The 14148-nt window shown below is 35.6% G+C and overlaps 1 pseudogene; it reads left to right on the top strand.

The window, feature by feature from the left end:
* The first annotated feature begins 11549 nt into the window (after positions 1–11549).
* Positions 11550–12799, top strand: LOC116866514 (annotated as a pseudogene).
* Positions 12800–14148: the final 1349 nt, after the last annotated feature.

Here is a 14148-nt window from a genome sequence, read left to right as displayed (position 1 = left end):
AGAATGCCTTTATAAAATCATGTATGTATGTATGTATGTATGTATGTATTTATTTGACAGAGAGAGATAGTGAGAGGAAACACAAGCAGAGGGAGTGAGAGAGGGAGAAGCAGGCTTCCAGCTGAGCAGGAGCCCCATGCTGCGGCTTGATCCCAGGACTCTGGGATCATGACCTGAGCCTAAGGCAGATGCTTAATGACTGAGCCACCCAGGCTCCCCTGCAATCTTAAATATTAATTCACCTATTTCAGAAATATTTAATTTTTCTTATAGCAGTAAAATATCAGTATAAGAAAAAAACATTTATCATTATGAATGCCAAATTCTGACTTTAGAAAACTAACAAACCAAAAATTTGTGGTTCAACTTAGTGTTCATTGGTTTAAATACTACTGTGATTTTAAGATGTGCCCAAGACAACAGTTCATACTTTAAGTGTTGAGTAGTTTTAGAATGTGTAATGTAAGACTTTGTCTGCAGGTTTATATAACCAGAGAGCTGGTTATCAAATCCAGGAAGCTCAGAAGATCTATTGGGAAGTTCCATGGAAATTCCTCTTGAAAATAAGTCAGAAACCCATAGGAAGGAACCAGTAGAGGTCGTTCATTCAATGTAACCCTTTGATTGTATATATATATGTATATATATATATGTATATATATATGTATATATATATGTATATACATATATATATTTGATTGTATATATATATGTATATACATATATATTTGATTGTATATATATATGTATATACATACATATATACATATATATATATTTGATTGTATATATATATATGTATATACATACATATATACATATTTAGATTATGCCCAATTTGAAGCAATTATTGAATAACATAGTTTATAAAATGTATCGAGCTGCTCTTCCAAGTTTGAGTAAAACTTACTCATTTCAGATACCTCTATACAGAATATGTGGAAGGAATACCAATATCAATGCATATAGAAATAAATGTGTCCTTTTGGCTCAGTAGTATTCATACTAATATGGGTATTCTTCTCAATATAAGTGAAAACTTTTCAGACTCACTCTGACATCAATAATATTCTATAACATTATCGATCAGACAATATAGTAGCAGCTTTGCAAGTCTTGTATGGAATCCTTACAACAAGCCATGAGATACATACTATTATCTCTATGTAAAAGATGATAACACTGAAGATCAAAAAATTAAGTAGTTTGACTACATCTGCATAGTAAATTAAGGGAGAGAATAGTGCCTTAAACAAAAACTTGTCTGGGTCAACAACTCAAGTTCTTTTGCAAATTATATTCCACACCTTCAAAATGGTTCTTAAAATTACACTAGATGCATACTGTAAGATTTTTTTCATCTTCAGTTAAATATTAACATCTCCCAAATGTCACGTTTTTCCTTTAGAAATAAAAAAATATTCTCCCTTTGCCTTATAAATTAATATAATAATAATACTTATATATTGAGTGTATACTACAAGCCAACTATTCTGATTGACTGTTTCAAACATTATTATACTTAATCTTTGTAACATCACTGTCAAGTATCATTATCTCAATTTAATACATGAAGAAAATATGGCTTTGGGTGGTGAAGTAAATTACAGAATTGGTGAATGGTAATAGATTTGAACCACACTAATCAACTCCAAATTCCATGTTTTCAAACATTCTTGAAAACATCTGGAAAAATGAAAATGAAAAGGGAGATGTGTAAGGAAAAAATGATGAGGTAGTCTGTAGACAAGTAAGTGAAACTAGAAGGGCTAAAATCCACATTTTAAAATTTAATTGAAATAGCACCCAAAGACCATAAGCAGGAATCAAGGAAGGAAAATTTTGAAATAATATAACAACGAAAAAGAAAAATTTTAAGTTGCATAGACAACTAAACTAAAACAAGAGAACAAGGGAGGAAAACTGAACTATTGGTCTCCCTCAGTAGGAGTAGTAAGTTTGGAGATTAAGATGTGGGATGGGACAATATGGGAACAAGGAGGGTTTAATATGGAACACACAGACTTTCCACATGAAGGTAACCAAGATGCTAGAAAAGCCCAGGGCGGCCATGAGGAGATCCTAGTGCAAACCAAGACACAAAGGAAGAAAGAAAAAGAACATGTCAGTGGTTTCATGTTTCTTTTGGCAACAAGAAGCTTCAGAATTACATCTGTTTTTCCATTTCCCTTACTTCTAGTGCTGCTGGATTTGAAACTCCAAACCTCCAGTAAATTCTAGCCTATGCCTTGGTAATCCTGCCTAGAAAAGTGAGGGTATGATTATTTGAAAATAAAGTCATTCTATCCTGTTCTCCAAAATGGAGAAATTGTGTTGTTAGGATTTCATCATTTGGAATAGTGCAGTTTGTCACCTCCTTCTCATTCAAAGTCGGTGAAGGAGAAATGGAGATTCAGGAGCCAAAGGCAACAACATTGACTTAACTGCAAGAAACATTTCAGCTGAAATTGGTTATTTCTCTGTGTGTATATATTTGCACCTGGGAGTCTTAGGTGATAAATTTGGCAAGTAGAACTATGACTTCTAGAGAAAATCCTGGGGCCCTACTTCATAGCACAAAATGGGCACTGAGACAGTAACACCTGCATTTTGGTCTTTATATGAATATCTTTGGGTCAGGAATAGCATTTTTGGTCACAGCCTTTTCAACATTCTCTTGAATGGCTGTGAAAATCTTGTGCAGAGCATATATTCTACCCCAGAAGTCAAAATAAATTTGAAAGACCTTCCCTTATGAACTTTATTTATTTAATGCAACTGGTCCTCTCTACCTTTGTAACTTTTAGCAAGTCACTTTCCATGGTCCTCTCCATTTTCAATCTATAGGTATATTGTCTAAGGCAAGACCATTTCTAAATTTGCTTCAAGTTTTGGTTATTACATGTACTTAAAATAATGTGGATGAAATTAATGGTGAGGGAATAGATATTAAGCACATTTTTAATAACTGCACTGTTTAAATGATGTGTGTGCTTCAACCATTTACAGACTAGGCTCATGCCAGTTAGGTGTTAAATAATTGATCATGTTAAATTCTTAACATGACAACTAAAAGAACACGTTGTTAAGGACATGCTTGTATTACTGCTACTGAATCCAGGCTGCCTCCAATCCTGGCTTCACACTTTGGTGCTGGACTTGGAGACCCAAGCGTTGCTCTCCCTTGTTCTTTTCTTTCTCAGTAACTGCTGCCCCAGAGGATAAAGGGGCATGATGCTTACCACGTTTAAATGTTTAATGGCACTCTGGAGTTTCCTCGCAATTTACACCTTAGGAAGCACAGCACTCTTGTAAATCTTAGAACTTACAAGTGTCCCTTTCCCCACAGGAGCCACTAATCTCACAGGAAGGGAAGGAGGGTGGAATCTCACAGTTTAGAGATTTACAAGTCTGTGCTGAAGTTTCGGGTGTAAATTGCTGGGAAACCCAAGAGTATATTTAAATATTTAAGGCTAAGGGACACCTAGGTGTTCCGCTGTTTGAAACCTAATTAGATTGGGAGTTAGAAGGGGAGTAGGAAGATGTCTGGCCTGATCCCAAGATTTAAACCATCTACCCAGAGAAAAGGGGGAGAGTTGATTGAGCTGCCCAAGTCCCGTTTTCTATCAAATGTTTCAATTAAAGAGTCAGAAGATTCTCAGAGCAGGTATAGGTTCTACATTATATGGATAATTAGTAAGAATGTGTGCCTTACTTCCAGAATTCCAAGATTGTCAGTATGTAAGTGCCAATGATTGCAGCTTTCATAAATTTTATAGGGAACTATATAATTTATCATATATTGAGACACTACTGAGAATAAATAGGGCTTGCGTTAATTTCTATGTTGGGACATCGAAGTATTAAGCTAGTAAAATTTATGACAGTATAAGAAGCTTGAACTGGTGCTGCCCAGTGAAAACTGGAAAATAATAAGAATCCCCTATTAGATCACCCTTAGGTAGAAACATAAAGAATATTCATTAGTTATGTTTTCTCTAAGACAATGATTATTAGGTGTTTTAGAATCTCATATTCAATGTATATGATACACTGACATTTTATAGCATAATGATCTATGGCTTTAAAATTCCCCATCTTTGCTGTTTCTTAACTGGGAATATCTTACTGGGCATTTCGAAGTAAGCCCCTTCCCTTTAAACTTAGGGTTAACGTGATGCCACCAGAAGATTGTTTTGTCCTACAACCCAGTCAGAATAACTAAGTCCAGTGTCCTCAGACAAAGATTCCTGTTCCACAGTATTCCACAGTCTAGCAATTAAGAGTATCTGGAAGCAGAAAGCCCTAGGTTTGAATCCTATTTTTGTTACTTAAGAACTGTGTGATCTGTGCAAATTATCCTGTTTCCTCATCTATAAAATTTAGATAAAAATAACATCATCTACCTCTGAGGACTGTTGTGAATGCCAAATGACTTAGAACAAATAAAACGCTAAGCATTGTGCCTGTCTCAAGTTAATGCTCAATGGAGGCAGTTACTAGTTGCTGTGTTGTATTTGTTTAACATGACATTTAAAAAAATCTTTATCAATATTTTCATAATTCTAGATTAAAAACTAACTACACGAATAAGCATAAAATGAATCAGCAGTGTTCTGCTGATGCCTTGCTCATCCCTGTGTCACCCTCCCCTAATGCTTTATTGTTTCTTCTGGTATGGAACTTCTAACTTTTAAATAATGTGCTTATACTTCTGTTTCTCAATCTGTCTAGTTTGGACATTATCTACCACCTGTTTCCAGTGTCAAAATTTACCTTACGATCTGTAGTTTTTAGTTCCTGTATCCCATATTTTCTGTGATTTTGAGGCATGAATTAGCTTGCTTCTCACTGGTATCTTCTGCTTCATATACTATATTGGTACCTGTTATTATCTATTTTTCAGTTTATGTAGTTTTATACCTTTAGTGTCATTTTATAGAGGTTCTAAGGACAGAACAGTATGTGTGTTCAATTCTACCACTTTTAACTGAGGATGCCTTTACTGATATAATTTACTATTCCTTCCTAATAGCTTTCACAATTACACTGATAGTATGCTATAGGTCCTCATAAAAAATGGCATTCCTGGAGTGCCTGGGTGGCTCAGTTGATTGAGAGTCTGCCTTCAGCTCAGGTCATGGTCCCAGGGATCTGGGATCGAGCCCCTCACTGGGCTCCCCACTCATCGGGGAGCCAGCTTCTCTCTCTCTCTGCCTATCAGTCCCCCTGCTTGCATTGTGTTTGTCTCTCATTCTCCCTGTTAAATAAATAAATAAATAAATAAATACATTCTTTAAAGAATGATTTAAAAAAAACAAACAGAAATAGGGTCTTTGATGGAATTAAGGAAAGAATTGAGACTAAATGATGTTGGATTAGGGTGGGTTCTAAAACCAGAGTTCCTTTATAAGAGAAAAAAAAGGACACACAGAACACAAAGAAGGAGGTCAGGTGAAGGTGAAGTGCAGGTTTTTTTTGTCTTTTTTTTTTTTTTTTTTAAGATTTTATTTATTTAAGAGAGAGAGAGATCACAAGTAGGCAGAGAGGCAGGCAGAGAGAGAGGATGAAGCAGGCTCCCTGCTGAGCAGAGAGCCCAATTCGGGGCTCAATTCCAGGACTCTGGGATCATGACCTGAGCCAAAGGCAGAAGCTTTAACCCACTGAGCCACCCAGGTACCCCAGAAGTGCAGTTTTGAATGATGCTACTAGAAGCTAAGTGAGTCTGGACGGAGCCTCCTAGAGTTGAGAAGAAAAAAAAAAAAAGAAAAAGAAAGAAAAGAAAGGATTCTCTTCTAGAGCTATGAGAAGGAGAGTGGCCCTGTAGATACCTCAATTTTAGACTTCTACCCTTTAGAAATGTGAGAGAATAAACTTCTGTTTTTATAAGCCACCAAGTTTGTGATTATTTTTTGTGGCAGCTCCAGGAATGTAATACAGTCTCTAATCTATAAAAATAACATTAGGTCAAATACTACTCATTTCTCATTTGAACATTTTAACCTTCTCTCCACTAACTTTTCCTTTCCAGCAAATTCTCTGTGCTGTTTCCAATGACATCTTTGTTTCTTTGTTATCTGTTTTTTCTACCTTTCACTTTGACCAGGCTAAGTACATTTATGAAGTCCTCCACTTTTCCTTGAGGTCATTTAGAGCTGCCTTAGAGTAAGACGCTTATTCAAAATTACCCTCTATCTGGATTACCTCTCCTTTGAATTAACTATGTTCTTTCCAGTAATTATACAACTCTTGAAGTTCTTGGATGTCTCAAGAAATTGATCCAAATGACTCATAAGTAGAGATAATATTTATATCTAATGTAAATATGAACTTGTTTATTATATCATAAAATTATATTTGATTTACTTTCACACATAAGACATATAGCTGTATATTTTTCTGTGCTAATGTCTCTAGTTACTTCATATTTTAGATTGCTAGTTGCTATAATACCTATATTGTAAATATCCAGAGTGAAATTATCAACTCCTTGTTTAAAATTCCTTCTAATGGGCTAATAATAAATTATATGATATTGTGTTTTACACATGCTAATAAATGGAAAAGTACATACAATTTTTCAGATATATCTCAGTTTTGTTTTTGTATGTGGCACCACAGACCATAGCTAATGACACCAGAATAATTTAAGTAAGCAATTATAAATCGTTTTAACAATAAAAGTGTCATACAAATAATACCTCAGAAATAACAACTCTTCTTTTTTTTTAAATTAAAATTGATACACTTAACTTTTTAGCAGTTTCAGATTTACAGTAAAATTGAACAGCAAGTATAGAGTTCCCATATTACTCTCTTCTCCCCAAAGTTCCTCCTGTTATTAAAATCTTGCATTTGTTAAAACTGATGAACCAATATTGATACATTATTATTAACAAAATTTCATAGTTTAAGGTGTGTTGCAAAATTCTGTTTTTTTTTTTAATTCAATTATCCAATATAGTACATCACTTGTTTTTGATGTAGTGTTCAGTAATTCATTAGTTGCATATAATACCCAGTGTGCATCGCATCACATGCCCTCCTTAATGCCCATCATCTAGTTACTCCAACCCGCACCAACCTCCCCTCTACCAACCCTCAGTTTGTTTCAGAGTCAAGACTCTCTTATGGTTTGCCTCCCTCTCTGATTTCTTCCTATTCAGTTTTCTCTGTTCCCCTATGATCCTCTGTGCTATTTCTTATATTCCAAATATGACTGAAACCGTATGATAAATGTCCTTCTCTGATTGACTTATTTCACTTAACATAATACTATGTTCCATCCACGTCAATGTAAATGGTAGGTATTCATCTTTTCTGATGGCTGAGTAATATTCCATTGTATATATGAACCATGTCTTCTTTATCCATTCATCTCTTGAAAGACATTTTGACTCTTGCCACAGTTTGGATTCTACCATTTGGACATTAATTTTGTATCAACAAGCTCTTCTCTGGAAAATGCAAATAGCTTTATAAGGAGTGAGGTATTGATAATCTTTTCCAGGTTAATGTGATTTAATTTGGTCAGCCCCCATTTTATTTTTTCAATGCACATTGATTAATTTCCTGCTATGCTCCAAGCATTTTAGGTAAATAAAAGGAATTGAGAATACCTTGGACAAGGTATAGTATTGAAGCAGTACAGTTAGGACCTACAGCTACACATTGGCACATCCTAATATTTTGATCTCTGTATGGCAATTTTCCAATATCTTTAGGTTTGTGCTGTGGTCATATGATAATTAAGATAACTGGTATACGTTAGGCTTATATAATACTTTAAAACTTATTTTCCCCTTTCTTTTTGTTTAGATAATAAAATAATGTTTTAATGTAATTTCATTTTGTAAATGGACAACCTATTGCTCAGGAAGATTGTCTACCTGATAAATTTTGGAGCCAAGTGTTCTTATGTTAATTGTGAATTCCATCTAAATTCTCCCAGTTCTAAACTATACCCTCGGATTCTGAGACTAGGCATGTTCCTAGGCATAGGGAATAATTAACTTCTAGAGGATGTAGTTCAATAATTGCATTTAGTCAGTCTTGCCATGTTGGCTTCTATTTGCTCCAAAATGAGCTTAATTCTCTGTTTTCTGGTTTTTTAATGGCTTGCTTCCCATTCTTTACCTTGTAGTCTTTTGGTTCCTGGACTCCTGCCCCTCAAATTTTTATCTGAATACCTATTGCTTAACATTTAAAATGCTATCTTCTTGTGCGTGTGCATCTCTTAATATCTAAATTGAATTCTTGGTCTTTAGTTGCTTGTGATTGCTAACCCTCTCAATGTCTGGATAGTCATGTTTGTCTTAAACATAGGTACTTTTGAACTGAAGCAGTCCCACATTTTTTTTTTTAAACTCTCTTTCCATAGATCTTTCTTTTGGCATCTCTATTTGATCAACTTTAAAACTGGCCAGTCTCCATTTTCTCTAGCCTGAAACTTTTTGATGTAAGAACTGTTCTTATTTATCTTATATGTTCCTCCTCTGGTATAGTGTTTGACAAAAAAATGATGCTTTAATACATTTTTAAAAATAGTAGTAATAACAACATTAATCATAATAGCTGAAAGTTCCATACCACTGATATTTTGTCAATCATTGTTCTAAAATTTGAACAACACTATTCAGCCTATTTTTATTAAACAAAACAAAACAAAACAAAACAAAACTGTATGAGTTGATTACTAGCTAGTTACTGGTACTATTTCTATTTTACAAATAAGTAAACTAAGACACAGGGTGATTAAGTAAATTGCTTAAGGTCACAAAACTTAAGAGTGAAAAAAAAAAAAATTTGAGCCCCTGAAGTCTGGTTCCAGAGTCTGTGATCTTAATCACTTTGTGAATGAAGGGATGGATATTTATTTGTTAACCCGTCATTTAGTGCCAGGACTGTTTCCACATTCAATGGATACTCATGCGCATGTGAGCAGATATATAACAGAAGTTGGGAAGAAGTACAGAAATGATGTCAGCCTAAAGGAAAAGTTCACCTGTCACAATATTTTGACTCGTGTTGTACTTGACTCTACCTTTCCCTTCTTCCTTCCTCTTGGTTTTCAGATCCTAGGATTCATCAGTCAAGTTATATATTTCTATAACACATGAGGTCTATATTAACCTAACCTAGAAATCGAATAATATTGTTTTAAGGGAAAATTAATTTTGAGTTCAAAACAAAAGCACAAATAATACATTTTTCAATATCACATGTTCTCAAGTTAAGGTCCTGACTGTATATACATACGCACATGCCCCAACACACACACACACACACACGCACACACACACAATTATTTTGTTTCTTTTATATTAGGAGGCCCTTTGTTGCAATTTACAAATATAGTTTCCCTTTCCTAAAGAAAATTACTCCTATATAGATTCACTCTAAAAGTCTATAGCTAATAAACAGATTAATTACTGAGCAATTTAATGAAAGAGTAGCTTAACTAAAGTCCAGTGAGAGCAAAGGAAGCAAAGCTGTTCAAAGTAAAAAAAAGATCAGGGATGTCCTCTTCATAGACATTACTGAAGGTGATAAACAGAAATGTGAAATTTAGCTATATGGCAAAATATTGAGGACTTGTTTTTGATTTGTTTTCTTTGCCATAGCAGAGTGATAAAACCACTTATATTGGGCCACATCTACTGGGCTCAGGAGATTACATTGCTTTTCTTGATTCTATGTTTTTGAATTTTGGTAATGATAATATTGGTGATAATTTCACTTTGATTTTTAAATCCTCAAGGTCAAACACAGTTTACTTATGTAGTCTTTGTCACAATTTAGAATCTATTTATAGTAATCTATAGTCAGGAGAATTATATCAGAAGGATATTTGGTTGTTTTCTGTGTTCAGGTATTGTTCTGAAATAGGTATCAGGAATTCAAATTTATTATGCATTTTTTATACTAACATAACCATCTGTAAGCGGTATGTTTAAGGTTATATATCATTAAAATATACCACATCAAATACAAAAGCAGAAATCTACAAAGATTTATAAATCAATTGTATAACTAGGCATTTGACAATGAAGAAAGGCCATTTGGGGAGAGAAAAAAATGCTGAAGGGAAACAGTTCTTTCATAACTGTACAAAGACAAGAGGTCAGTCATTATCATGTGGTACCTAATGATGTCTACTTTGAAAGTAAAATGAGCAAAACTGCATAGTATCTTCCTTTGGAGTCAGACTGCCCACGGTCACATTCTGACTCTGTCATTTATTACATCCTAGGCTATCAGCAAATAACTGTCTTTCTGCATCTTAGCTTTTCTGGAAACTCAGAAATAGTAATTACCTCATAAGAAGTGTGAATATTATTAAGACTTTGTTTGTAAAATGCATCAAACAAAGCTTGAGACAACTATGCAGTCCTTCATAGTGTTAGTTATGGGACAGTTTCTCTTAGAATTAGACATGAGAGAATAATTATAAGATACTTCCAATCCATTATTTAACGATTCCAAAAACAAAAATCAACTCTACTCACATCTTAATTTTTTAAGGAATAACAGGTTACAGGTACCTGGGTGTCTCAGTGGGTTGAGCCTATGCCTTTGGCTCAGGTCATGATCTCAGGGTCCTGGAATCCAGCCCCGAATCGTGGCTTTCTGCTCAGTCTGGGGCCTGCATCTCCCCCACCCCTGCCTGCCTCTCTGCCTACCTGCGATCTCTCTCTTTCTGTAAAAATAAATAAATAAATCTTAAAAAAAAATGAATAGTGGATTAAAAACTAGAACTTTTGAATACCTTCAAATTACTATAATATTCTTTGATTGAAAAGGCTTATTAGTATTCTAATACTATTTTGTGAAATTATAAATTTTCTGTTTTTCTACTTTTTAGTTGTTATTTTATATGTATAAGAATAATGATATTTAAGAAAATGATAAAACACAGATTTCTAAGTTTTTACAGTGCAAGTGGGCTTCAGCTAATCATGGAGAGATCATAGTGATCATAAGTGAGCTTCCAACTAATTCCATCACTGGAAATAAGAATGACTGGTCAAAAGATACAATGAGGTTGTTTGTTTGTTTTTTTAAGATCTTATTTTTAAGAAATCTCTACACTCAATGTGGAGCTCAAATACTGCACCCCAAGATCAAGAGTTGCATATTCTTTCAACTGAGCCAGGCAGGCATGCCAGAAAGTGCATCAGTCTTAAAAAGACCCAGTAATCCAAAAATACCAAATATATATATATTCATACAAGTATTGGATATATATACTATATATTCATATTTAGCAGCTGAGATCCAATGACGTGATAAACATTTTCATGCATCAAAAAGTAAGTCCCCAGAATTGCAAAGCTGTTATTGGATATGGCACTGGCCTGTTTGACTCTTAAGAATTAGAAGATAGGTGAATACGCAAGGTGGGGCTCCCAGAAAGCAAAGCACTAAGATTGCTCTCTGTGACACGGTTCTTACTATTCCCTCACAGCATTTATTTTCTTCTTTTTTGTTTGTTTTTAAAGATTTATTTATTTGTTTTAGAGAAAGAGGGAGAGAGAGAGTGTGAGCGCATGCACGGTGTGGGGGCGGGGCAGAGGGTGCTGGAGAGAATCTCAAGAAAACTCCCAGGTAATGGATCCCTGCTCAGGGCTTGATCTCTGGACCCTAAGATCATGACCTGAACCTAAACCAAAAGTGGGAGGCTTAAGTGATTTAGCCACCCAGGCATACCTTTTCTCTTCTCTTCCCTGTTCAACAGCCGCATCTTCAGGTGCAGTGCTAGCTGTGTGCCCAAGACAGAAGGTGAAAGTTGGAGTGAACGGATTTGGCCGTATTGGGCACCTGGTTACCAGGGCTGCTTTAACTCTGGCAAAGTGGATATTGTTGCCATCAATGACCCTTTCATTGATCTCAACTACGTGGTCTACATATTCCAGTATAATTCTATCCATGGCAAATTCCACTGCAGTCAAGGCTGAGAACGGGAAGCTTGTCATCAATGGAAAGTCCATCTCCATCTTCCAGGAACAAGATCCCGCCAACATCAAATGGTGCGATGCTGGTGCTGAGTATGTTGTGGAGTCCACTGGGGTCTTCACCACCACGGAGAAGCCTGGAGCTCACTTGAAGGGCGGGGCCAAGAGGGTCATCATCTCCGCTCCTTCTGCTGATGCCCCCATATTCGTGATGGGTGTGAATGATGAGAAGTATGACAAGTCCCTCAAGATTGTCAACAATGCCTCCTGTACCATCAACTGCTTGGCTCCTCTGGCCAAGGTCATCCATGACAACTTTGGCATCATGGAGGGACTCATGACCACTGACCATGCTATCACTGCCACCAGAAGACTGTGGACGGCCCCTCTGGGAAGCTGTGGCATGATGGCCGAGGGGCTGCCCAGAACATCATCCCTGCTTCCACTGGTGCGGCCAAGGCTGTAGGCAAAGTCATCCCTGAGCTGAACGGGAAGCTCACTGGCATAGCCTTCCGTCCCCACCATCAATGTGTCTGTTGTGGATCTGACCTGCTGCCTGGAGAAAGCTGCCAAATATGATGACATCAAGAAGGTGGTGAAGCAGGCATCAGAGGGCCCCCTCAAAGGCTTCCTGGGGTACACTGAGGACCAGGTTGTCTCCTGTGGCTTTAACAGTGACACCCATTCTTCTACCTTTGATGTGGGAGCTGGCATTGCTCTCAATGACCACTTTGTCAAGCTCATTTCCTGGTATGACAATGAATTTGGCTACAGCAACCAGGTGGTGGACCTTATGGTCCACATGGCCTCCAAGGTGTAAGAGCCCCCTGGACTACCAGCCCCAGCCAGAGGAAGAAGAGAGAGGCCCTCAGCTTCCGGGGAATCCTTGTCCCAATTTATCCCCCAGAACACTGAGAATCTCCCAACCTCCACTGTTTTCATCCCAAACCCCTGAAGAAGGAGACGGGCTTGAGGATCCCTACCTTGTATGTACCATCAATAAAGTATACTTTATTGATGGTATACTATATTGATGTACCATCAATAAAGTATACTTTATTGATGCATCATCAATAAAGTATACTATATTGATGTACTATTAATAAAGTATACTATACTTTACTATAGTACCATCATGTACCATCAATAAAGTATACTATAACCATCCCCCTCCCAAAAAAATACAGAATACTTTGTATCGCCAATGATGGTATCTTTGAAGTACTGAGGATAAATAATAGTCAACTTCAAGTTTAATATTTAGTGGACATATCATTCAAGGTGAAAGCAAAATAAAGCTCATTTTAGAGTGCAGGAAGATTTTAAAGCTTAAAAACACACTATATGATTTTAAAATAATTTCCTTTAGGAGAAAGTAAAATCCTAGAATGTTATGAAAGAAATGCAAGAAAAAAAGTAAATGATTAAATATTAGTAAATCTTACTGTTTAATATCAAAATTGTTATTATTGAGTTTGATTTTTTAAAAAAAGTAAGAAAACCCAACACTTTATAACATGTAAATAGATGAATCTGAGGACAGGGAATTTTGGAAATAAACATGCTACAAGTAATATACATTTGTTAGGTTACACTGGTTATGTTTTAAATGGATTGAGGAGATTATAAAAATCAAATATGTTACTTCAAAATTATCTGAAGGAAGTAAATGCGGAAACTTTCTCAATACAATAGAAGGTAGAGGGCACCAGGCTGGCTCAGTTGGTAGGGCATGTGACTTAATCTCAGGGCTTTAAATTTGAGCCCCATGCTGGGTGGAGAGATTACTTAAAAATGAACTTTAAAAAAAAAAAAGAAAGTTTTGAAAGACGGGACAACAATGGAAAAAAAATGGTAGTCAAAAATTTAGAAGTGTTGTGACTCTGTTTTAGTTAGTATTTCTGACTTTTTTTGTAGATGTTAGTTTTCTTGAACATCTTTGAAATTACTTCTTTTCAAGTCATTATCCACTTCTAAGATGAACTCCTTTTATATGCTTTTTTGGCTTTTTCATCTAGGATTAAAGATTACTGAGCTGATACGTATAGTCTCATGAATAAATTTAATGTTTTACAGTGGCCTAATAAATGTGTTTGAAATTACAAACACTTCAGAGATGATCTTGAGAAGTCCTAACATGAACAATAATAATTTAAGTTCAGACAGTTCCTTAATACCATGAAACTCACTTACA

Source organism: Lontra canadensis, unplaced genomic scaffold, assembly GCF_010015895.1.
Source record: "Lontra canadensis isolate GAN:19392208 unplaced genomic scaffold, GSC_riverotter_1.0 scaffold1, whole genome shotgun sequence".
NCBI lineage: Eukaryota > Metazoa > Chordata > Mammalia > Carnivora > Mustelidae > Lontra > Lontra canadensis.
Note: the sequence above shows the minus strand (reverse complement) of the source record. Positions and strands in the feature narration are given on the sequence as shown.